Genomic DNA, 24,344 nt, shown 5'->3' with positions numbered 1-24,344 from the left:
TGTGTGCCGATACGGCCACACACATAGATATACCTGCCCACCAGACACAGAGGCACAGACATATAAATGCGGTTTATACACATGTGTACCTGCAAATGCACTCACCTATACACACACACGTACACATGCACATACACACAGACGAATCTACACACGTGCTCTGTTCATACACACATATGCACACATATACTCACACCTATATGAACGTCCACACCTATACACCCATACTCACTGGTGTTCATCACACATGTACACATGTAAATAAGCACATACATGTTCATACACACGCATATGCACACATACCACCAGGCATCCTCGTTTGAACCGTTTTATGAGACTCTGCTCTGATGCCGTGTTCCCTGCATTGCCTTCCTTCCCCCACTTCCTCCCAGGGTCAAGCTCTCTCCCTTTCTGGACCACCACGGCTCTCAGGCCTTCTCTTCCTGTGACCGGCTCTGACTCCCCTCTGGCCTGGAAGGCTCTGGGCAGAGGAACAGCGACAGTACCCGAGGCCCATCACTGTGCCTGACACACACCACAGCACATGTCCCATGCATGTCTGGCGCATGAATGAAAGCATAACAGAATGAACAAGGGAGGAGTCTGGGTCCTTGTACTTGCATGAGTCCTTCTGGAATCCCCCTTGGAACACATCTACGGAGGACAAGGAAGCAGGAGGCACTTCCTGAAGCTGGCCCAAAGAGTAGGAGGAAAGACCAGTTAGAGAGCCACTAGTTAATGGCTCCCATCTGGGAAGGGAGTCCCGGGGGGCTGCTCAGTGTTCCCCCAGCAAAGGGGAGGGCAGTGCCCTCAGCCCTGGGGAGCACTCGTCCCAACTGGAGAGATTCCGCCAAGCCATCCAAACTTCCCTGAGCTCCCGCTGCGCTGGGTGCCAGAGGGGCTCCCAGGGTGGTCTTAGTGGGGAGAGAGGGTAGGAAGAAACTCAGAAGGCGTCCATGGAGGAGCGTTTTCCAGATGGGAGGCGGACCAATGGGGCTGGGAAGGAAGAGATGACAAGTGACGCCATGAGGATTTCTATGTGACTGGCCTTGAATGAGGAGTTTGCCCCAGGCTTGGTGGCACTGGGGAGCCACTAAAGACTCCAGACGAGGAGAACCCTCAATGCGGCAGAGCAATTTGGACTGACGTTGCTAAGTAGGGTTCAGCGGATGCATGGCCTTCTGTCCGTATTGTTATTCCTCCTCGTCACCCAATGAGTCACGACCAACCCTTCCACATTCCACTTGGGGACCACGGCTCTTCCAAGACGGTGGAGTAGCCCTCTGGGAGTATCTCAGAACCTTTGGGTTACTGAAGAGGCTCTCCTGGGTCTGCTCCAGGCACTGGCTCTTTGGGAAGGAGGAACCTGATCTTGGCTTTCTATTCCCTGGGCCAGCCAATGTTTGGTGAGGCAACGGTGGGAATTCTGAACCAGAGGTGGAAAAGAGCATCCAAGACGAGCACATTCTACTCACGGCTTACAGCCTTGCTGCAAGGGAAGAACAGCTGACAAGGACAGCTTTGCAAAGCTGAAAGCTTTATCCTGGTTATTTTCACATTACTTCTAGAAGGCAAACCTCCTCTGAGGCCACAAACATTTTGTACCCTGGGTCTCTGGTTAAAGAGATTTGCATTTCTTTATCAGATTTTCTTCTTGAGGATCCCTCAGTAGGTCAGTCATTGTCTTTTGGTCCTAGTGTGGGGTCCTAGAGCCTGCCGATCATCTAGAAGCCCTTGGAAACCAGCCACAGAGCAGAACCATCTGCCATGTTTCTTGTTTGCAGTTTCAGGGCACTGAGAACTTTAATGAATCCTGGGTATGGGTTCTTCAAGTGCAAAATGGGATCAGCCTGCTTACAAAAGCCTGATACTCTGCAATTTCTGCCATCTACCAAAACATAGGACACTTCTTTGAGATGACAGACCCTGGACAGGATGCTCCAGATACAAAGATGGGTAAGACAAAGTCTAATCCCACAAGCTCCCAGGCTTGAGGTGAGGACTCCAAAGCAATGGGAACAGGGCGACCGTGACACTGGAAAGCCCTTATGCAGGGAACACCCACCTCCACCCAAGGGGGCAGGCAAACCTCCCAGAGGAGATGTTCTCTGAAATGGGTTCTGTCAGATGAATAGGAGCGCAACAGAGGTACACTGGGGAGATTGGAAATAAAGATGGAGGAGAGAAGAGAGGGGAAATTTAAGGGCAGGGAAGAGAAGGAGAGAGAGATGGCATTCCAGATACACAGTGACAACCTTGGGAGGAGCCACCAAGATTGCGGGTGTGGGACGAGGGCACACACCCGCCTGCCACATGTCTTCATGGCTACTATCTGTCCGGTTAAAAGTTGGTCCATTTGTTCATGGGTGCATGGCTTCCTTCATTTATCCGACAAGTATTTTTTGAGCACGTATGCTGGGACAGCCTGCAGGGAAGGTCTCCTCGAGTGCCTGGACTGGCTACGGGCTGTCTGCCTGGTCCCTGCCTCGTGAGCCTTGGTGGGCATTTAGGGCATTGGCTGATCAGAGACCCTAATGGACCAATACACCAACAGCCATAGAGCCGCTTCCCCTTGCAGAGTTTCGGATCAGAACCGGCCACCTCTGCTGAACACAAGTGCGTGGCTCTCTGCCACCCTCTTCCCCGTCCCCAGCTTATCCAATCCCCATGACAACCCTGTAGGCAGCTGTGGCTTTCAAAGAGCAGACAAAGCTCCAGCTCCGAGAGGAGAGAGAGTGCCCAGGGCCAGGGCTGGCTCTGGATCAAGGTCTGCCCTAGATGCCCACGTCTGCATCAGGAAAGACTCTGTGGGTGTGTGTGGGTGTCTGTGTTGTGTGTGTTGAGACAGGACAGAGGGGCTCAGGCTCGTGAATCAAAACAAGAGTCAGTTGGTTTTGCCAGCTCTCTGGCCCATGGCACCCAGGACAATGGCCACTGGCCTGAAGAACTTTCTTTTCTCAGTTGCTGTCTGCTTTGCCACAAAACAGAACAGAAAAGGGAAAGGCCACGGGGAACCTTTGGTCCACATATAAGAGAAAACCAGGACTTGCTGACGTTTCTCGCTCCTAGATGTTGCCGTTGCCATGTGGCCTGGTGTCCCTCCTCCCAGAACCTTAGCTAGGAGTATTAAAAATCTGACCAGGGCTGCTGGGGTGGCTCAGTTGGTTAAGCGTCTGTCTTCAGCTCAGGTCATGAACCCAGGGTGCTGGGATAGAGCCCCACATCGGGTTCCCCGCTCAGCAGGGAGTCTGTTTCCCCCACTCCCTCTGCCTGCTTGTGCTCACTCTCTCTCTCGCTCAAATAAATAAATAAAATCTTAAAACAAAAAACAAAACAAAACAAAACAAAAAAACCTGAACAAGGAGTGTGCTGTTTGCAGGACAGTGTTTCCTTCTGTGCGCATGCCCTGGGAAAGGAATAGGATTGAAAAATTCACAAATCAAACCCAGCCTCCCAGCTCTTCAGAGTGAGATGGTGGGAAGCCTCCTCCAGGGCCCCCACCTCGCAATCCCTCCAACTATATCCCAAGCTCCCCTTCTGGGGCAGTTCAGCTCCCCAGGGCAATCGAGAGAGACGTTACACTTAGAAGGGTAGGTGGCACCTGGCTCCAAGTGCCAGTGGCAGCAGGAGATCGGAGGCCCCTCCAGCCCTGTAATTGGCCGCTGCAGAGGTGTGAGCTGGGCTGTGCCCCATATCCTACCCTTCTCACTGGTGGAGCAAAGGATGCTTCCCTGTCGTGGGTGCACGCCGTTTGTAGGTGACAGCGCAGATCCGTGTGTCTCCCTGTCTGACCCTCAACATCTCAATTCTCCGTCTGCATTGGAAGTCCTGTGTAATTAGGAGGCTTCCTGCTTCCTGTGAGACTGGCCTTCTGGGCAGAGTTCGTCATCAGAGTGTTAGAGCCGCATTCTGTTAACTACAAGAATCGTGATTCTTAGATTGAGTTAATTAGAATATCTGCACGCAATGTTCCCCCAAGATAGTTGGCATCACAGTAAATAAAACTCCATCTGAATTCAGAGGCGTGACCATAGGTTTTATAAATACATAATTATATTTATGGAAAGCCACGGTCCTCCAGGGGCCCTTCTCCAACCCCCTCTCAACCTACTATCCAGAAATAAGCCAGCTTCTACAGGAGGTAGACTCTTCTCCACTCTTTCAGAAGAAGCAGCTAAACTTCTAAACTCACCAGTCAAGACTCTTGGCACCACTCTTTGCTAGAAACATCTCAGTAAAAACAAAACAAAACAAACAAAACAAAATGCAAATGGATTTCACTGGGTGTGAGAGGGATTGTCACACCCTGACAATGGAGTGGATATTCTCAGTATAAGCCCTTCGGAAAATCTTTGAGTAATGAGAGTCCAAACCTTAAAAATGTTTAAGCTTGGGTTTATAAAGCATAACTCCCTCCATACAGTGATGTACTATGCAGCCCAAAAGATTTATATGGTTCTCTAGTAAATTATTAGGAAGATGTACATATGCTAGAGGTGAACGTGTGTGTGTGTGTGTGTGTGTGTGTGTTCTGTTATTGTGGAAGCACATGAGGAAAGATCTGGAAGGAATGTCAACGGTAATTACCCACGATGGATTTGTCTGATAAGTTTCACTTTGTCATATCTATCTTTCACCTGAATCATTTACATGGAGTGGGGATTTCTTTTACCATTAGGAAATACCATTTCATCTTGAAAAAAAAGAAAGAAAAATATCCAAGCAACACAAAATAAAATGTGATGCCCTCCCCCCCAAAAAAACAGTGAAAAATGTGCATGCCTTTGACCTAGTGGTTTCACTTGTGGAATTGGTCCCAAGGAAATCATCTGAATGCAAACAAAGCTTAATGGCATAAAAATATTAATTGTGGCCACATTAATATTAATAAAATTGCCAACAAGTTCAATGGCAACCAAAGGCATAATTTATGGCACGGTCGTGTGATGGGATCTTGTATACCATTTTGGAGGTTTTTGAGGAATATGTACTACATGAAAAATGTACTTTTGTCATAATAATAAATGAAAGGCAAGATGCATTTGCCCTAAGAATGGAGAACCATTTAGGAAATGCAATATTAACCTGATGAAGTAAATTAAACACCTAGACAAGTTGAAGACAGACCCCTCTCGGCCTCCGATTTCCTTCAAGATGATCCCAGCACACGTTGTCCGAGCTGAGATTGTGCTAAGCCTGAAACTCCTGCGATGTCCTTTGGAGTTCAGAACTGTTCCTTTACAGGTAAAGCGGGGGGTGACTCTGGGAGATGAACAGGATTCTCCAAGTATGTTGACAGTACAGTTGTTAGTGAATAACATAAGATGCTTCTCCCATGCCCTTGGGCAGCTCTCCAAAACCCAAACAACTCCTATGTCAAAACAGAAACGTCTACCTGTTTTCTTTACTACTCAGTGACATCTAGATTCTGAAAATGGAGAGCTGCACCCACTGTACGAGAGAGGGCTCCCCTCGGTGCTCTCTTCTGTCTGAGGCATGCAGCTCATTTGCTTGGGGACCCAGGTCCCTCTCTCTTGTCCTCCATCCCAAAGAAGGGCTTCTACCCAACTCTGCCCAGCCGGGCAGAGGATGCCCCTATATGTGGAGGATGCAACCAAGACCCTGGAACCCACGGAGGGGCAGTGCCAATCGCGGGGTCTTCTTTCCTGCACTGTCAGCAGGTGCATTTTGTGCTTGCTCTCTTCCAAGCCATGACCCTGAAGAGTCATCTGGTGGGTTGGGAATGGAAAAGATGGCAGTTACTGCACTTGGCTTGGAGTTCATTCTTTTTTAAAGATTTATTTATTCATTTTGGAGGGAGGGACAGAGGGAGATGAAGACAAGCTGACTCCACACTGAGCAGAGAGCTCCCTCCCAGGATCCAGGGATCATGACCCAACCCATAATCAAGAGTCGGACTTCCAACCAACTGAGCCATCCAGGTGTCCCCATTCTTTTTTTTTTTTTTTAAGATTTTATTTATTAGACAGAGATCACAAGCAGGCAGAGAGGCAGGCAGAGAGAGGAAGGGAAGCAGGCTCCCCGTCAAGCAGAAAGCCCGATGCGGGGCTCAATCCCAGGACCCTGAGATCATGACCTGAGTCAAAGGCAGAAACTTTAACCCACTGAGCCACCCATGCGCTCCAGGTGTCCCCATTCTTTTTTAATTGTGAAAGTAATCTGTCCCTGTTTTCATACAGGAAAGTACAAAAATTACATAAAGTAGCCAATGAAAGTAGATCTTCAACTGCCCCAATATCACCTCCCAGAGTGTGACATAATCCCTTTGGAAATCCATTCCTATCCTACTTTTTAAAATTGCTTATATCTGATTACAGAAGTGGTACGTATGCCTCTCAGAGGATAGAGACAAACACACAGGGATACACAAAAGTCAACTCAAATCCTGATGCCTACAGATGACTCCTGTTTCTTTCTTGATACCTATCTTCCAGCCTTTATTCTCTGGACGTATTCCTGAATTATTGCAAAATTAGGACCACTCTATAATCCCTACGACCTGATGCGCCTTTTGACTTAATATGTGATAATCATTTTCCAATGCCATGAGATACTCTCTAACGACAAAATTCTTACTGGCTGCAAAGTATTCCATTGGAGGATGTGTGATGTTTTGTCTGTTCTGCCCCTATTGTTGAATATTCAGGTTGCTTCTAGTTCTTCACTGAAGCACGTCACATTGTGACAAACCACGTGTGCGGAGATCCCGAGAGCTTCTCAGGATACCTTTCCAACGGGGAAGTTCTTGGACAAAGGGTAAAAACATTTTTGAGACTTTTAAAAAAATTTTCTTTTACTTTTAATGATGTTTACAAACCCCAAGTTAAAATGGTTAACTTAACCAATTTTAAGTGGACAGTTCCGTAGTGTTAAGTATGTTCCCACTGTTGTGCAACAGATGCCTAGTACTTCTTGAGCATGCAAAACTGAAAACTCTGTGCCCATTTGACACTAATTCCCCTTTGTCCTAGCCCTTGGCAACCCCCTTTCCCTCGGTGTTTTTATGATTTTGATTACTTGTAGATCTCATGGGAATGAAATCATACAGTATCTGTCCTTCTGTGTCTGCCTTATTTCCCTCGACATAATGTGCTCAAGGCTCATCCACGTTGCAACTGAAGGGATCAGAGCTTCCTTCCTTTTCAAGGCTGCATAATATTCCACTGTAGGGATAGACCACGTTTTGTCAATCCTTTCAGCCATCAGTGGACCACTGGGTTGTTTCTACCTCTTGGCTCTTGTGACTTAACGCTGCAATAAACACAAGTATGCAAGTGTCTCTTCAAGATCCTGCTTTCAGTTCTTGGGGGTAAACATCCAGAGACAGAATTACTAGATCGTATGGTAGCTCAATATTTAATTTTTCAAGGAACTTCCATCCTGTTTCCCACAGAGGCTGCACGCACAGTTTTGCATTCCTGACAGTGCACGAGAGCTCCAAATTCTCCACATCCTTGCCAACATTTGTTGTTTTCTGTTCTTTCAATCACGGCCACCCATCCTAATGGGTGTGAGGCGATGGCCTCATCATTGGGGGTTGATGTGTGTTTCTCTAGCGTTTACTGATGTTGAGCATCTTTTCATATGCTTGTTGGCCTTTTTTTTTTTTTTTTGAGACTTTGGGTCCAAATTGCCAAAGCTTCTAGAAATGTACCAGTTGAAATGTTCACCAGGAACGTGAGGGCATTTCTCCTTGTTTCTAGCCAATAGTGAATGCCCCTCAAGTTTTAAACTTGCCCCCAAACAATTGTAGATGAGATATTAAGGAAGATATTTGCATTTGCCTTGTAATGGCAGCAGCTACACGCGATCTTTGAAGATAAAATGTTTGTGAGCCCGGCAATTGCTGACCTCAATTTTCTCCTTCTCCCAGTAACATGGGATCCAAGTCTTTGTTTTCTTGGGCTTTCAGTATCTTTTTCCTGTTCTAAACAGTTGCCCGGCTCCTGAATTTTATCATTAAGATTTAAATTGCAATTGGATTTGGGGCATTTTGAGCATTCACATCAAAGATTGTTCCAGAAAGAAGCCCTCGGGTTTGAGTGACAAGCTGAAGAAAACCTTGCCTTGTTATTCGTGGTCCTCCACACGGGTCCATTGTCTCACTGCTGTTCCCGCCAGCTCCTCCATAATACAGGAAAAATCAAAGCCTTAAGTAATAGGAGGTTATTTGCAAATGGTATTCTTTTTTTTTTTTAATAGAGCAGTGCCTTGTTAATAAATGAAATTTATTGAAAACTCTTTTGAGAACCCTCATGAGTAGGCAGAGGCTGGACAGTCTGTTCCCAGCCACCAGTGGTGACAAGATGAAAGCAAGGAAACAGCTCTCTGTCGGCTACTAACATCCTCCCAAGGAGCCCTCTTTTTAAAATTAGGGTTTTGCACATTTCCCAAGTGTATCTTCATGTGAACTTGAAAGTTATGGCCACTTTTCAGTCTGGCCATGCCCTAGGAGTTCCGCCCTTATTCACTTGAGCCGAGGGAATGCAGAGACTTCCAAAACACAACCAAGTGCCAGGCTTTCCCTGATGAGCGTTTCCAGAAGCATCAGGGCTGGAGGGTAAGGGCTCCCAAGAATTCCTGAAATCATTCAACGGTTTGGCAACACGCAAGGGCTGTAAGGAAGAGCCACCCGCCACGTGTCATGTTATCGGCAAACCTGTCATGCATTCATTTCTAGCCCAACTCATTGTGAGAGAGTATGTGAAGCCTATTATGGAAATTCATAAAAAAAGAAACAGTGGATGAGGGAGCTGGATGCTCGTCGGGGCTCCAAGAGCACACAAAGGCACACAAAGGTCCGAACAGGACCGTTTGAGGAGAGTTTAGTTATAAGAACGTGGGTACGGGAAACCCCCACGAGACGGTGCAGCAACAGAGGAGAGCCGTCACTGCCTCTAGGCCCAAGGGGCAAGGAAAGGAAGAAATTACTAGAACCCGGAAAGGGAGACGTTCGGAGTATCATAAGGAAGCTTGAAAGAAAGGAAGTATTGACATCTGTTACGACACGGAGGAACCTTGAAAACATCATGCGAAGCAACAGAAGCTGGACAAAAGGCCACACGGGTTACAAGCCCACGTATAGGAAATGTCCCGAATAGGCAAATCCACAGGCACAGAAGGTAGACTTGTGGCTGCTAGGGGCTGGGGGAGGGGGTATGAGGAGTGACCGCTAATGGGTTCCAGGTTTCTTTTGGGATGTGAGCATGTCCTGGAATGAGATAGTGGTGATTATTGCACGACTTTATCAATATGCTATAAACCCCTGCAGTGATGTACATTAACATGTTGCAATTTATGGCATGTGAATTATATCTTAATACACTTTAAAAAGGGGCAGAGTATATGACCTTTGGTAGAAAAGCAGAATCAGGGGTGCCTGGGTGACTCAGTGGGTTAAAGCCTCTGCCTTCAGCTCAGGTCATGATCCCAGGGTCCTGGGATGAAGCCCCGCAATGGGCTCCCTGCTCAGCGGGGAGCCTGCTTCCCCCTGCCCCACCTGCCTCTCTGCCTACTTGTGATCTGTCAAATAAATAAATAAAATCTTTAAAGAAAGAAAGAAAGAGAAAGAAAGAAAGGCAGAGTCAGCCCAAGACAATGGTAGGAGGAAGGAGGGGAGTCTAGGGGAATAAATACAATGACCTCGCTTTCCTCCCTCCCTCTGGTTGACTATGGCTCCCCATTGGCCAAACCCGACCAGAAGCCAGTGGGCAGGCGAACATTGGTATAGTGTATACACCTCCCAAGGCAGACAGCAGGGTAGGAAAGGGTGCAGAGTGGATTGGGAGGGCAAACGGCAGACATCTGCCACAGCAGAATAAAAGGCAAATAAAAATACATAAATGAGACAAAGTCAGGGGTAGCAAGAGTATATAAACGATCTCCTATAAGGTTCTCTCTGGTTGCTAGAATTAGTTCAGATTGGGGAGATGAGCTTCCTAGCAACTAGCACAGCGAGGGGAATCCACCAGGAGGCAGGTGTGTGGTGTCCATTGAGTAAACACAAGCTCTAGAGAAAGACTTTACACCAAAGAGTGGACACAGTGACCTACGCTCTCCTTTGAACACGCTACCATTATATGTGGGAAAGATGCAAAGGGAAAGTGAGCGAGGAATTTGCTGCTGCTCTCTGCCAGCTCAAGACTCACAGAGACTTCCTTCCCGGCACTCCCCTGGCGGGCTGCTCCTCCGTTGAAGGAGCCTCTCTATAGGGCAACCACGGAGGCTGCACAGGGCGATAGTCCCACGTACCTGTCAAGGGTCCGGTGCTGGGGTCAGACCGTTCAAGGTGAAACCCCAGCTCAAACTGTGAATTCTCTATGACCTGTGGAATTGGACTCACTCATTGCGTGCCTCAGTTTCTCAGTCCGTAAAATGGGAACGATTAAAATCTACACCTCACACGGCTGTCATGAAGATTAAGTGAAATAATGCATGGCAAGGACTCAGCCCTGCTCCTGGCACACAGTAAGTGCTTAATAAATGTCTAGGTAGACTCTCTTGACTATAATGATCTAAAAATTGACGAGCCCTGCACGATCATCTCATTTCATTTGCTCATTTTTACCAGGGAGGAGGAGGCCCCAAGAGGGGCCTGATCTACCCCAAACCACATGGTTAGAAGAAAGGCAGAGAGGAGGAACGAATTAGGCTTCCGGTCTCAGTGAGCCTTGGTGGTTCTCAGCTGGGGCTCCAGTGTGTATGTTTTGCCTGGGAACAATTCTCTGGGCAGGCCATTTGGACCGCAGATGGAGAGAAAGCAAGAAATCTCAGCGCCGAGCTCCTACTGTGCATGGAGTAGGTACTTGGGACACGCTTTTGCCGTGAATCTGTGAGTTTTCATCACTGGTGAGGGCACACTGAGAGCTCTTCGAGGCAGGCCCTGTGCCCAGCTCTCTGCCTCTCTGGAGCCTGATACGGGACCCTGGCATAAATAAGGAGCCTAGCAAGTATTTCACGTGTATTAATAGCTATGTGGGAAAAGCCCAGTTAGGATTATGGCCCGTATCAGAAGTTTAAATTCTCAGCACACCTACAAAAGGCCACGTCAAGACACTGCTGCCGTCTGCCCAGAAAGTCTGGCTTGCCCACGGTGACATGAAAGTGAAAATGCCATTTAGGTGACCTGTGAACTCAGAAGAACAGATGATCCTTGGGCCGAGCTACCTTATTCTGCCAGTTACCCAAGGAAAATCAAGTCCTGGACTCAAGAGTTCTGCATCTATTTTAAATAAAGTGCACTCTCCACCTGTGATGGGTAGAGATGTGTCCCCCTGACTGGTAGAGGTGTGTCCCCCTGACTGACATGTCAAGGGCTAAACCCCAACACCTACAAGTGCGATTTTATTTGGAAACAGGGTCTTTTCAGATATAACCAGGTTAAGACGAGGTCATCCTGGACCAGGGCGGGCCCTAACCCAACGACTGGTGGTGTCCTTATAAAAAGAGAAAACAGAGGTGCAAACACGGACCCACAGGGAGACAGGCAGAGATTAGAGCCATGCCTCTACCGGGGACGCCAAGGATGGCCGGCTTTCACCCGAAGCTGACAGAGGCAAGGAAGCATCCTCCTCTCCAGCCTTCAGAGAGAGCACAGCCCTGCCAACACCTTAATTTCAGATTTCTGGCCTCCAGAACTCAAGAGAACAAATTCCAGTTGCTTCAAGCCACCTAATTTGCGGTCCAGTCCTGTTGATCTCACATTTCCCATCGATTTCTGCCGAAGGAGAAACTGGACGGGTAAGATAGGAGTTACACCAACAGCATCTACCCCTCACTGAGCTCCTATTATGTGCCAGGCTCTGAACCAGATGTTTCCATAATTTATCTTATTCCAGCCTGTCAATAATCTTATGAGCCGAGCGCTCGAGGATTCACGAACACACAGTTACGGAACACTCGTTGCGGAAACTGCCGTAGCTTGGGTTCCCCAGAAGCAGAACCACAGACAAGGTCTTGGGGGAAGGGAGTTTATTTGGGAATTGATCCCAGGAAGCAGGAGTGAGGGTGCAGGGATGGGGAATGGGCATCAGGACCTCGATGATCCTGGGTACTCTGCAAAGTGTACAGAACCCGTTTCAGAGCTATATGTCCAAAGAGCAGGGGCTCAGAGCATTTACTCATTGGCTCTTGTTCCCCTGAAGGCAATTGCTTGTGGGAATCCGCCCCCCTACACACACACTTCATCTCCCCTGAACTTCTGGGCTGTAGGTAAGTGCAGGTGAATGAGATTCTTTGATCCTGGAGAAGGCTTGGGGCTGAACACAGGCTGCACATGGGGTGTTGGGGTGTGTACTGTCAGGATGGGGAAAGCCAGAGCTTGCTTCCCGCCAGGCAGGCACCTCACCTGCTATTAAAATCAGAGGTGAGGGGTGCCTGGGTGGCTCAGTGGGTTAAAGCCTCTGCCTTTCAGCTCAGGTCATGATCCCAGGGTCCTGGGATCGAGCCCCTCATCGGGCTCTCTGCTCTGCGAGGAGCCTGCTTTCCACCCTCTCTTTCTGCCTGCTTGTGATCTCTGTCTGTCAAATAAATAAATAAAATATTTTAAAAAATTTTAAAAATTTAAAAAATAAAATAAAATAAAATCAGAGGCGGGTCAAAAAGATTTGGGGGGAGGGGTGTGGGCTTGGCTACTTGCGGGGCCCAGTGGAAAATGGAAATGCAGGGTACCTTGTTGAAAAATTCTTAGAAATGTCAAGATGGCAGGTAGAGAAAATCAAACCGCACGGAGTCCTTCTAAAGGCTCATACTGCGGCCAAGGAGCTGGCCTGGGGTGGGGAGCCCGGGGGCATGTGCTCTAAGCGCCTGCTGGGGCCAGGCACCATGTGAGTGCTTTTACACATGCAGTAATAAGGGCTAGTTATCTGTGTACTTCCTTATATCTATCACATCGAATAGTCCTCATTGTTGGGAATAAATTTAGATGAAAGCTCGTGGCTGGGTAGCCAAGGACTCCCTCCATCCACAGGAGCTGTACCACTTGCTGGCAGAGAGCGACCTGGAGCCAAAGCTGACAACTTTCAATCCCTGGGCAAAGGCGTTCCGCCAGCCCCTAACGGCTGCCTCTCCACATTGTTGTGACTTTCCTGATTATCCTCTATGACATCAGAAAATCACGAATTTCTTGTTAGGCTGAGATTTCACATAAATACAGGTTTCTTTGCCTCACCCAATCTAATGCTGCCAAAATGCCCCAGAGACGGCCTATTATTTTTTCCTTCCTTCAAACCACAGATTTGTCAGATCATGGGGCTTCCATGCTTATAGTTTTATGAACAGTAATTTCTCCAGGCCCCAGAGAGCTGCAGACCCTCCCTGATCCAGTCCCCCAAATACTGAAGTTACTGGCTCTAATCTGGGCATATCCTCGAGTTCCAAAGAGAAGCAGGAAGATGGCCCAACGTCTGCTCCAAAAGCCTGCACACCTCATGACAACCAGATGGAATGTGTGAACCTCAACTGGGTCCTGGATCCAAAAAAAAAAAAAAAAAAATCTACAAAAGACATTTTGAGACAATTGGGGAAATTTGAAAATGGTTTGAGAATTAGTGCTTCCCAGACTCTCCGTGGAGAAGGACCAGTTTCTGGTGGTTGTTTTTCGGCGTGACTCAGATGGATGCTTTGGTAAAATATAATGAAAGTGAACTTCTAGAAAAATAAAATTAAAAATATATACAGTGTAAGCTCAGATCCTTGATTGAACGGAACAGATCTAAAATTGCCCTGTCAGATTGCTATGTATTATTCTAAAAGCCTGCTCTCAATTTTGTGATTTAATCTCTTTTGCTGTAGCCCTGTTATAAAGGGCCTGCAGGTCGGCCCTGGTGTGGTGACCACATTCTGCACAGCAATGAACTGAGAGCTCTGGTATTGAAAGGTATTGTTAATTCTCGCAGGTGTGATAAGATATCAGGATTTTGTAGCAGAAGATCTCTCTTCTTTAGGACTCACATGCAGCAGTATTGAGGGGGGAGACGTCAGGAAGTCTGCAACTTACTCTCACACGGTTCAAGAAAATAGTATCTATGACTACAGAGAGGAAAAAGCTAAGCAAATGTGACAAAATGTGAACGATTGATTCCAGTTGGTGGTGGGCCTGTGGGTCTGCATTGTACCATGAAATCCACTGCTCTAGAGATCTCAAGAGTCTTGAAAGGAAAAGGTGGAGTGTGGGGGAGAAGCGAGCAGACCACCGCTTCATTTTCTCCTGGGACAAATTAAATGTGAGGGCAAGTCTCCAGAGACACAGGCCTGGGGAGGTGGGAGGGACAGCAAGAGCCCTCACCTTCGGCATCTCAGTGAGCACCAGGCGGGCCAGCTGGCAGAGCCGGGCGGGTGGGAGGCTCCAGCCCCGCAGTGTTCACCCGGGCCCCCCCCCCCCAGCTTGTCTGCGGGGAGGCCTCACCCTGTGACCCAACCTGGGAGCCTCGGCCTCCATCTCTGAAACGCAAAGGCCTCGTTAGCTTCGTGAGTAACGATGCTCTCCTGGGACCGTGAGTGTGTCATGAATGGTGGCTATGCGCAGGGGGTCCCCCCAACTAGCTGACCTGAGGAACGCGGCCCTTATTTGTAGATTTTCAGGGGGAAAAAAAGGATGATTTTTTTTTTTTTAAGTACAGAGCTCCCCAGGGAGAACAGAGTCTCACTGAAGTCAGCTCCGTCATCAGAGCGTTTTACAGATGATTGAACTATACAGCTACATGGAGAGCTTTAGACCCGAAAACCAACTCCAGTTGGAGCTAAATAATTTCCTTTGATGATGGGGCTCCTTTCCCCTGGGGGCAGTGATTCCAGGAAGCTGGCCATCCCCACAGCCCGGCCCTTCCTCGCCTGTCTCAGCAGGGTCCCCCCCACGGCCCCCCCACGGGCCCAGCTACACGGGCTGAGTCAACGTCAGCGGCTGCATGACTCTGGTCTTAGTCACATCTGCTCACACGTCTGAAGGTCTGGGTGTCATGGGCCTGCCCTGCTGCAGGGAAATCAACATTCCGAGGGGAGGGGCAATGCTGGACATGTGACATCACGAGGCCAGGCGACTTCTTAGATTCACGTTTGCTTCAGTTTGATGCCGTGGGCCACTTGGAAAGAATTCTGGGCTTTCCCACGCTGTGCTGCACTGTTCAAGAACCAGGCCTATTTGATCTAGTATTTAAATTAGTTTCTCAAGGTGGTTGAAATGCAGAGAATCCCCAGCGTATGAGAACCACCCTGTGAGGGCCCCTGGGTGGCTCAGTAGGTAGGTTAAGCATCCAACTGTTGGTTTCAGCTCAGGTCCTGATCTCAGGGTTGTGATCTCAGGGTCGTGAGATCGAGCCCCACATCAGGCTCCACACTCAGTGAGCCGTCTGCTTGAGATTCTCTCTCCCTTTGCCCCTCCTGCTCTCTCTCTCAAATAAATAAGTCATTAAAAAAAAGAAGAAGAACCACCTGTACATTAGGTCTGCTGCTTGCTGGCTGAGGGACCTCAGACTAGAAAATCAGGAGCAGCTACATAATTTGCAGGTCCAGTGTGAAATGAAGAGGCAAGGCCCCTTGTTCAAAATTATAAAGAATTTCAAGATGGCAACTGCAGAGCATGAACCCAAGTGTGGGGCCCTTCTGTGTGGGGGGGCTCATGTGACTGCATGGCTGTGGGGTTTAATCCCCACCTCGAATTGGGGTGAGGATTAAATGAGATGCTCCTTGGGCCAATGCAGCATCCCTGTGATCCTCTATCCTTGGAGGCAGCAACCAGCTCAGGTGAATCTTTGTACCAGGGGCCCAGCCCGGGCCGGGCGTGGAGCAGACCCTCCTTCAATGTTTGTTGAGTAAAAGTAGCTCAATATGTTTGTTTATTTCCTCCGTATGTTACACTACAGATTCACTCATTTCTGTGGATCTGCGTGCTTGTTTTTGTTTTCCTGGGACTAGAGACACTGTTTTTTCAAAGAATTCAGGCAGAGTGTGTGTGTGCGCGTGCACCCGTGTGTATGTGTGTGGGTGTGTGTGTAATTAAAAAATAAAAGTGATGGGGGGAAAAAGTGATGGGCTTAAACCCAAATGCCAATTAAATCTTGAAATGGAGAGCTTCCCCCACAAGGATCCGTACCCCTCAGCCACAGGGCATGGAGTCTGAAAGCACCATTGAACGGGGCAGCGACATCTATAAAACGATATGAACTCGGTGATTAGGTTAATTATGAATCACAAAGTGATTATACTATGGCCACGAAGAGCACAGCTATGTTACAAAATAGTGTGGCAGAATTCCCACCTCATTCAGGACAGCCACTGAGGGCTTCAGACAATTGTGGTTCTCAAGTGAGCGGCGTTAAGAGCAGAGCCAGGTGAGTGATGCTGTGGCCGAGTCCCATCCCCAGCCACTTTTGCGGCACAGACCCTTGAAATACTCAAGTGCACACAACTAGTCCATTTTATTGCACAAAACAGTTCCAATAAAAGGACCCACTATTATCTAGGGCCACTATCTTTTTTTTTTTTTCCTACAACCGTTGGTTCCTGGAAATGAAACAGGAGAGAGATAGGGAACTGAGAAATACTGCCGTCAGTTGGAGGTCTGTGATTATGGCCGAGAGAAAGCTCCAGCCGGCAGCAGGCCTGTCCCAGGGGCCTTTTATAGGTCCCCCCCCCCCACCCTGTTCCGAGAGACATCAAAGCAGCTCCGAGGGAGGCACAAAGCAGAGAAGGAATTATGCCTTCCTGTTTAAAGGCTGCTAAACGGGAGAAAGACGCGCCTTACCAACTCCATACTTCACACTGGGGCTATGGATTAAATCGCTTTCACTACTTCTTTAAAAACTTTGTATTTTGAAATAATTTCTAAATTTACAGGTGAGTTGTTAGAACTCCCATGTATCCGTCACCCTAATTCACCAGTTTTTAACATTTGGCTACATTTGCTTTATGTATGGATTATTTTTTCGGAACTATCTGTATACATCATTTCTCTTGGCCCCCTTGTTCTTTAAATTACAAAAATAATCTAACAAGGTGGCACCTCGGTGGCACAGTTGGTGGAGCAATCTCGGGTTTGGCTCAGGTCGAGATCTTGGGGTGGTGATCTCAGGGTCATGAGACTGAGCCCCACATCAGGCTCCATGCTGTGAACAGAGAATATAACAAAGTAAAGATATAAAATCTTTAAAAATAACCTCAAATCCTACCTAATACTTATATGTCCAGTTAAAATGACTTGATTCTCTTGTCAGTTTGCATGTATGACTTTTGTCATTATTTGTAAAGCTCAGATGTCTTGAAATACATTCACAGGGTCATCCATCTATCTATCCATCCATCCATCCATCTGTCCATCCATCCATCTGTCCATCCATGAAATACTTGACTAAGCATCTCCTGTGGTCCAGGTGTTCTACAACACATCAAACAATCCCCTAAGTTCACGGTTATGAAATGTGTTAACGGTCACTGAGGGAAAGTCTTGCCCTCTCTGTGCCATTCCACTCCTAAAAAAAAAGTCCTTTGCCCTAAACCAGGGATGTCAATAGGGTTGGGGTTTTTGTAGTATTTATTAATATTCTCCCACCAACCTCCAAAAAAAAGTACTTTGGGTGGTTATAGTAAAAACAGGTGTTACAACCCTCCAGTCAATAATCAGCAAGTCAAAACAAAAATCAGAAACTCCTTCCAACCGTTTTTCAGTCCTGTTTTCTCAAGTACAGGAAGTGCTTCTTGTTTTATATGGGTATCATCACCAAGCAAGAAGATTTTATTCAGCTTTATTGCCCATAATTTGTATTGTCAGAACAATTGTTTTCCAGATATAAAATTATATGAAAATATTTAAGATGCCTCTTCGAACAACACCCCTCTCCCATGAAAGTTCAGAATCCCTTTTCACAGAGGGAGATATTCATATAGAATTTAGAATATTATATATCATATAGAATATATAGAGAATAATTATATATTTATTATATATATTAGAATTATATAGGATAATTCCATATATCATATAGTATATTCCTGAAACATGACAATAGGCTGCTTGGAATCCTTGAACATTACATTTTGACTTTGAGTTTCCTATGAGCCAAGGCAACAAGGAATCATGATGATTTGTTTCAATTATCTGCTAAAAGCAAACCATTAGGGGGTCCTGGGTGGCTCAGTTGGTTAAGCATCTGCCCTCCACTTGGATCATGATCTCAGAGTCCTGGGATGGTGTCCCAAGTTAGGCTCCCTGCCCAGCCTCCCTCTCCATCTGCCTCTCTCTCTCACTCTCAAACAAATAAAATCTTAAAAAAAAAAAAGGCAAACCATTAATTCTTCAAGAGAGATGAACTTTATTTTCTTTTGAAGGTGTGCAGAGCAGAGATCCGGAAACTCCCATGGGTTAAGGGAGAATGTGAACCAGCTCTCGCTGCCTCCCCCAGACTCCTTGTGGGTGTATGTGTGCGTGTGCGTGTGTAGGGTGGAAGGGTGAGGGTGGCCGAAGGAAGTGACTGGACTGATGGCCTGTGGTAGGATGGAACTCAGGGCTTCCGGAGGACTCAGAAAGCACCTGAAAGAAGTCCTGTGTATCCAGGGGGGAAGGTGGCCCTGTGGGAGGGGTGGGGAACATGCTGCGGAGGATACTGGCAGCATCTCAGAGATCAGCTGGGCCAGGCCTACGTCAGGAGGGGAATGGTCCCCAGGGAGGATGACCCCAGGAAGGGTGCTCCTGCCCTGTCTGTGCTGAGAGGTCTGCCGGTTATACCAACCCCCACATTGCGCTACTGGGGCTCCCCTGGGCCAAATCCCTCATCTAGAGAGCTAGGACTCCTCCCCCAGAGCCTTAGTGTTGGAAAACAGCCACCCATTTGAATCCCAAATTCTAGTACCCAGAAAGGAAGAGAGACTCCCCGGACAGGGGAGCTTTTGATAATCGGTTTGAACTTTATGCATCAAAAGAGACCGGTGAACCCAAAGAGCTGGTTAACCCAGAAGAAACCGAATCAAACCAGAAGACACGAAGTTACCTTTCATGGGCAACATCAAGTGGGAATGGAGGTTCCTAGGCAAATGAGTTGAGTTCCCCGGAATAAAGAAGCGTCCTCTCTCCATCCTGGAGAAGTGCGTACATTTCACACTCCTCCCACTTTGGAAGCTTGGGTAATGCGACCGGGTTTTTCTCTTTAGCTCAGACCACCAGGAAAAAGTGACGCTGGCTCTTCTGCAAGGGAAAAAAATAGTGTTAGATGTAACCTTTTGAACTCTGTAGGAATTCTTCCTCAGTATGAAAGTACTATGTAGAATCCTTATTCTCAGTAGCCAAAAGTTTATTTTCTACTTTCTAGATCCTAGCTTTTTTTCTTGTTCTGAAACTGATTTTCAGGAGCCTTAAAATCCACACCCATCTTTGTCTTTTTATTTTGTAACCAGTGTCTGACAACACATTTAATTCTTGGGCTTTCCTTTTTTTTTTTTTTTTTTTTTTTAAATCCCCCTCTAAAGATTAGATTGCAGTCACATTAGTAAACAAAACAAAACCTTTCAAATAAGCTGTGTTTCAAAAGCAACTAACTGGGACACCTGAGTGGCTCAGTCTGTTAAGCGCCTGCCTTTGGCTCAGTTCATGTTCTCAGGGTCCTGGGATCAAGTCCCACACTGGGCCCCTTGCTCAGCGGGGAGTCTGCTTCTCCCTCTGCCTGCTGCTCCCCTGCTTGTGTTCATTCTGTCTCTGACAAATAAGTAAATTACTTAAAAAAAACAAAAGTAACTAAGTTTAGTCTCTTCTGAGTCCATGGTAATGAATGTGTATGAATATAAGTAGAAGCCTTTCTTGAAATAGGGAAGAAGAGTAGTCAAAATAAGGCAGACAGGGGTCCAAGCTTACCTCTTCGCTCCCCGGCAGTGTGACCTTGGGGAAGGCAGTAACTGTCTGAAGCTCAATTAACTTCATCTGTAAAATGGGAAGAATACTAGTATGTCTCTTAAGGGTCTGCCCTGAGGATTAAAGATGCGTGTCCCTGGCTTAGCCCAGTACCACACACCCTAGTGAGCAATGGAGAAACATTTGTTGCTACTATTGTCATTTTTATGACTCTTCTTTTTTGTGTCTGTCAAAATCCACGTTGGAACACCAGAAGTTGAACCTGACGATTAAACAGGATTAGATGGGAAGAGATCACGGAGAGTACTGAAAAATTAACGTTGCAGTATGATATTCTATAATGGCAACACAGAAAGATTAAAAATTGGTAAAAGACACTTATTATGTAAATTAACTGAAATATATTTTAAAATATTTTCTCTGTATTTTAATGTGTTTTTCTTATTGAAAAATAAGTTTATATCTAGTAAAGAAATAAACCAAGGTTTGTAAGGTTTGTGAGAAAAAGGTAGTTTGCAACATTTAAAAAAATATTGTGGTATAATGTACATAAATAAATTTATCATTTTATCCATTTTTAAGTGTATAAGTTCTGTGGCATTAGGCACATTCACAATATTTCATAACCCACCGCCATCACCCGTTTCCAGAACTTTTTCAGCACTCCAAACAGAACCTCTGTGTCCATTATACAATAACTCCCCTTTCTCCCTCCCCCCAGCCCTTGGTAATCTCTAATCTACTGTCTTTGTGAATTTGCCTATTCTAGGTAGCTCATATAAGTGGCATAATATAATGTTTGTCTTTCTGTGTCTGGTTTATTTCCCTTACCATTATGTCCTCAAGGTTCGTCCCCATGAGAGCAGGTATCAGAACTTCATTCCTTTTCAAGGCTGAATAATATTCCATTTCATGCATGTAACTGTATTTTGTTTACCCATTCATTCTGGGATGGACATTTGGGTTATTCCCACCTTTTGGCTATTGTGAATAATTCTATGAACATTGTTCAATTTTTTTAAATAATTTTTTTAAAGATTTTTTTTTTATTTAGTTATTTGACAGACAGAGATCACAAGTAGGCAGAGAGGCAGGCAGAGAGAGAGAGGAAGGGAAGCAGGCTCTCCGCTGAGCAGAGAGCCCGATGCGGGGCTCGATCCCAGGACCCTGAGACCATGACCTGAGCCGAAGGCAGAGGCTTAACCCACTGAGCCACCCAGGCGCCCCAGTGTTCAATTTTTTTTAAAGACCCTTTTCATTCCTTTGGGTAAACACCTAAAATTGGAATTACTGGATCATACACTAAATCTATGTTACTTTTTTAGAAACCGCCACATTGTTTTCCACAGTGGTGCACCAATTTACATTCCTGCCAGCGGTCTCATGTTTGCTCACTTCTCCACATCTTTACCGACACTTGTTATGACGGTTTGTGATAGCCATCCCTGTGGACACGAAGTGGTATATACTGTGGTTTTGATTAGCATTTCCTGATGATTAGTGATGGTGAGCATCTTTTCACCCGCTCAGTGGTCGTTTGTGATTCTTCCTTTAGGAAATGTCTGTCTGTTCAAGAGGTGCCTGGGTGGTTCGGTCCATTAAGCATTTGCCTTCAGCTCAGGTCATGATCCCAGGGTCCTGGGATTGAGTCCCTGAGGCTCCTTGCTTAGCAAGAGCTGACCTCTCCCTCTGCCTGCCACTCCCCTTGCTTGTGCTCCCATGCACTCTCTCTGACAAGTAAAATCTTATTTAAAAAAAAAAAGTCTGTTCAAGTCTTTGCCCATTTTTGAATTGGTCTGGGTTTTTGGTTTGTTTTTTGTAACATTAAAAAGTTTTAAATAATTCACATGCTGGGGGTCAATGGGTTTGATATTTTAAAATACAGGGTGTCAAACTGAGGTGAAAAATAATGTTTTGGTTCTGAGGATGCTTCTTTTTTTTAAAGATTTTTTTAAAATTTATTTGACAGAGAGAGATCACAAGTAGACGGAGAGGCAGGCAGAGAGAGAGAGAGAGGGAAGCGGGCTCCCTGCTGAGCAGAGAGCCCGATGCGGAACTCGATCCCAGGACCCTGAGATCATGACCTGAGCCGAAGGCAGCTGCTTAACCCACTGAGCCACCCAGGCGCCCGAGGATGCTTCTTTTTAAACACTCTCCAAACAAGAAGAGTGAAGTGGAATTCCTAAAGTAATCCCACTCGTGTTAGACAAGAAAATGGACAAGTGATAGAAAAAAAACCAGCTGACTTTTTGTGGTTTCTGGGTGAGAAGAGAGGGCCACTCAGAACCAATGATCATCTGTGAAATAAGGAAGCAGAAATTCTTTAGTTATGGTCAGTTATAGTTTATGCCTAAGAAATAAAATCACCTGCTAGCCTGGGGGTGGGCAGGTCCTATGTGTCCTAGGCCCCACGACCTTGAGGCCACATTGCTGAGGACAGGAGGGCCCTGACAATGTTTGTGACGATTTGGGGTCGCCAGAAGATGGAGACAACGGGGTGGGCACGTCTGGGAGTTTTTCTGACGGAACCACGGACCCAAGGGCCGCGTAGCTGGGCTGGCCTATTCAGGCCGTGTGATAAACGGACATCTTAGTTACTGAGAGCTAGCCGGTGTGAAATGCCACCCCCCACCCCGCCCCCGCGCTGCCATCACCGTGGGAGGTCTTCCATCGTGTTTTAAAACCTTACTGTTTGAAGATGAAACAATCATCAGGAGTCAACCCCCCCCCCCCCCCCCCCCGCAGGCCGGCCGCACTTGCCACATCTGGGTACACTTTAGCAAAGGAACAGTGAGCACCTCTCCCCAGCTGCGGGCCGGAGCAGGAGTTTGGAAACTTAATAGACGCACAGGCCTGGAGCAGCTAACTCCCTTCAGGATGCGGCTCCGCGGCCCTTTCCCCGGCCTACAGGCCTCACCTGAGGTTATCTTGGCTCGGCGGGGTGTAGTGCCTAGCCTGGACGCCGGAGGCCCAACGGAGCGTCTGGGCTCCCAGAATGGCCATGCCTGCGGCCTGCAGAGGCCGGACCTCACACACCTTACTCATGCCTTTCCTGCTCAACATCTCAATCCAGTTCGTAACATCTCAATACAGTTTTAAAACATCGACACCGGGGGCTCCGTTCAGCCTGCACGGGGGCTCCTGGACCGCGAGCGGCGACCTCGGGGAAGTGAGAGGAGTTGGAGGGGCTCTGGGGCGCCGGGGGAGGAGTCCTCCCAGTCCTTAGCCGCCGACTCCCTCCGCAAACAGGGCTCCAACGCCGCAGGTCACCGGCACTGAATTCAATCTAGGTGCAGCCGGCGCGCGGCCTGACCCCTAGCTTTCGTGTCCACACTCTAAGCTCGCCGCGTCGGGGAGCCGCGCAAGCCCAGGACCCCCACTCTCGGGCCCCCCAGGCCTCCGCGCGTCTCCGTCCCGCGAGGCCGGGAGCTCCCACCCGAAGCAAGGCTTTAAAAATAGCAGCGGCGAGATCCAGGCAACAGGAAGGAACATTTTTTTTTTTTATGTGTAAAAAATGTTTTGCTTCTTGTAGGGAACACAACCGCTGCAAGTTCCAGCACACAGGGCCCCTCCCGCGCACCCACAGCCACCGCCGCCTCTCTGGCAAGGCGCGGGCACCGTCTCCCGGATCCGGATTTGGGGAGCGCAAGTGCCCCCTGTGGCCGGCCCGCGCCTGACCCCGCGGGCCTGAGAAGGCAGAAGCAGCCGGCGCGGGGCCCAGGAGGAAGTTGGAGCCGCGGGGCCGGGAAGGGGGCAGGTCGGCGCCGCGGGCCAGGCGGGGGCCCGATGGGGCCAGAGCCACCCCAGGGCGCTGCGCCCAGGCCGGCCTGGGCTCGCGTCCCCCCACGTGGCCGGCCGCCCGGGGCCCCACGTGGAAGGGGCAGAGGAGGAAGGGGAGCGGAGGGAGGGCCGGACTCCCGGCCGCTGTAGCAGGACCCCCGCCCCCGCCGCCGAGGCCCCAGCGCTTCGCTAGGGCCTCCCGGGCGGGGCCGGGCCAGGGAGTGCCCGCCGCGCCCGGCCCCCTCGCCCGCCAGCCGCGCCTGTGTGCACTTTCGCGGAGCCAGTAATCCCCCGAGAGAGCCGATTTGTAGTGAGGAGTATCTGTAGGGGGCGAGGCCGGCCCATGTGGGGTTGTGTCATTGGTTTGCAAAGAAAGACCCCGCCTTTACCCAAAAAAAAAAAAAAAAAAAAAAAAAAAAGAGCGAGGAGTGAGCGAGCGGCGACCCTCACCTCGCCTCCCGCCTCGCTCCTGCGCAGCCGGCGGGCACCGAGCGTCGCGGCCGGCGCCGCTTCTTTCCCTTTCCCTTTCTCTCCGTTTTCCGCCTTCTTCCCCGGAGGAGAAAACAAATAAAGAAGAGCAAATAGCCGGGAGGCGCAAGGCATCCAGGACGCTCCCTCCCCCGATCCAAGTTGGAATTAGCATCCTCTTGGGGGTGAGAGCGGCGCGGGGCGAGCGCGGGCCGGGGACCCCCAGCGCAGCCCCCTCCCGGCG

The 24,344-nt window shown here is 48.2% G+C and overlaps 1 protein-coding gene and 1 long non-coding RNA gene across 5 annotated transcripts in view; one reads left to right on the top strand and one right to left on the bottom strand.

The window, feature by feature from the left end:
- Positions 1–16,807: 16,807 nt before the first annotated feature.
- On the bottom strand, positions 16,808–24,218 carry LOC125085201 (uncharacterized). Its single transcript, XR_007122805.1, has 3 exons — positions 24,083–24,218; positions 18,999–19,192; positions 16,808–17,120 (listed from the first exon to the last, which is right to left on the bottom strand). It is a non-coding gene; the product is annotated as an uncharacterized LOC125085201 (long non-coding RNA).
- The window catches only part of CTBP2 (C-terminal binding protein 2), a 154,299-nt gene continuing 154,099 nt past the window's right edge, over positions 24,145–24,344 (top strand). For all 4 annotated transcript variants that reach the window (XM_047703476.1, XM_047703478.1, XM_047703473.1 and 1 more), the window contains exon 1: positions 24,145–24,285. The gene's annotated coding sequence lies outside the window, so the exon portion shown is untranslated. The remainder of the gene's footprint in view (positions 24,286–24,344) is intronic.

The sequence above is a fragment of the Lutra lutra genome, chromosome 14 (genome assembly GCF_902655055.1).
Source record: "Lutra lutra chromosome 14, mLutLut1.2, whole genome shotgun sequence".
In the NCBI taxonomy this organism is placed as follows: domain Eukaryota; kingdom Metazoa; phylum Chordata; class Mammalia; order Carnivora; family Mustelidae; genus Lutra; species Lutra lutra.
The sequence above is the reverse complement of the archived record's forward strand: the minus strand, read 5'-3'. Positions and strand labels throughout refer to the sequence as shown.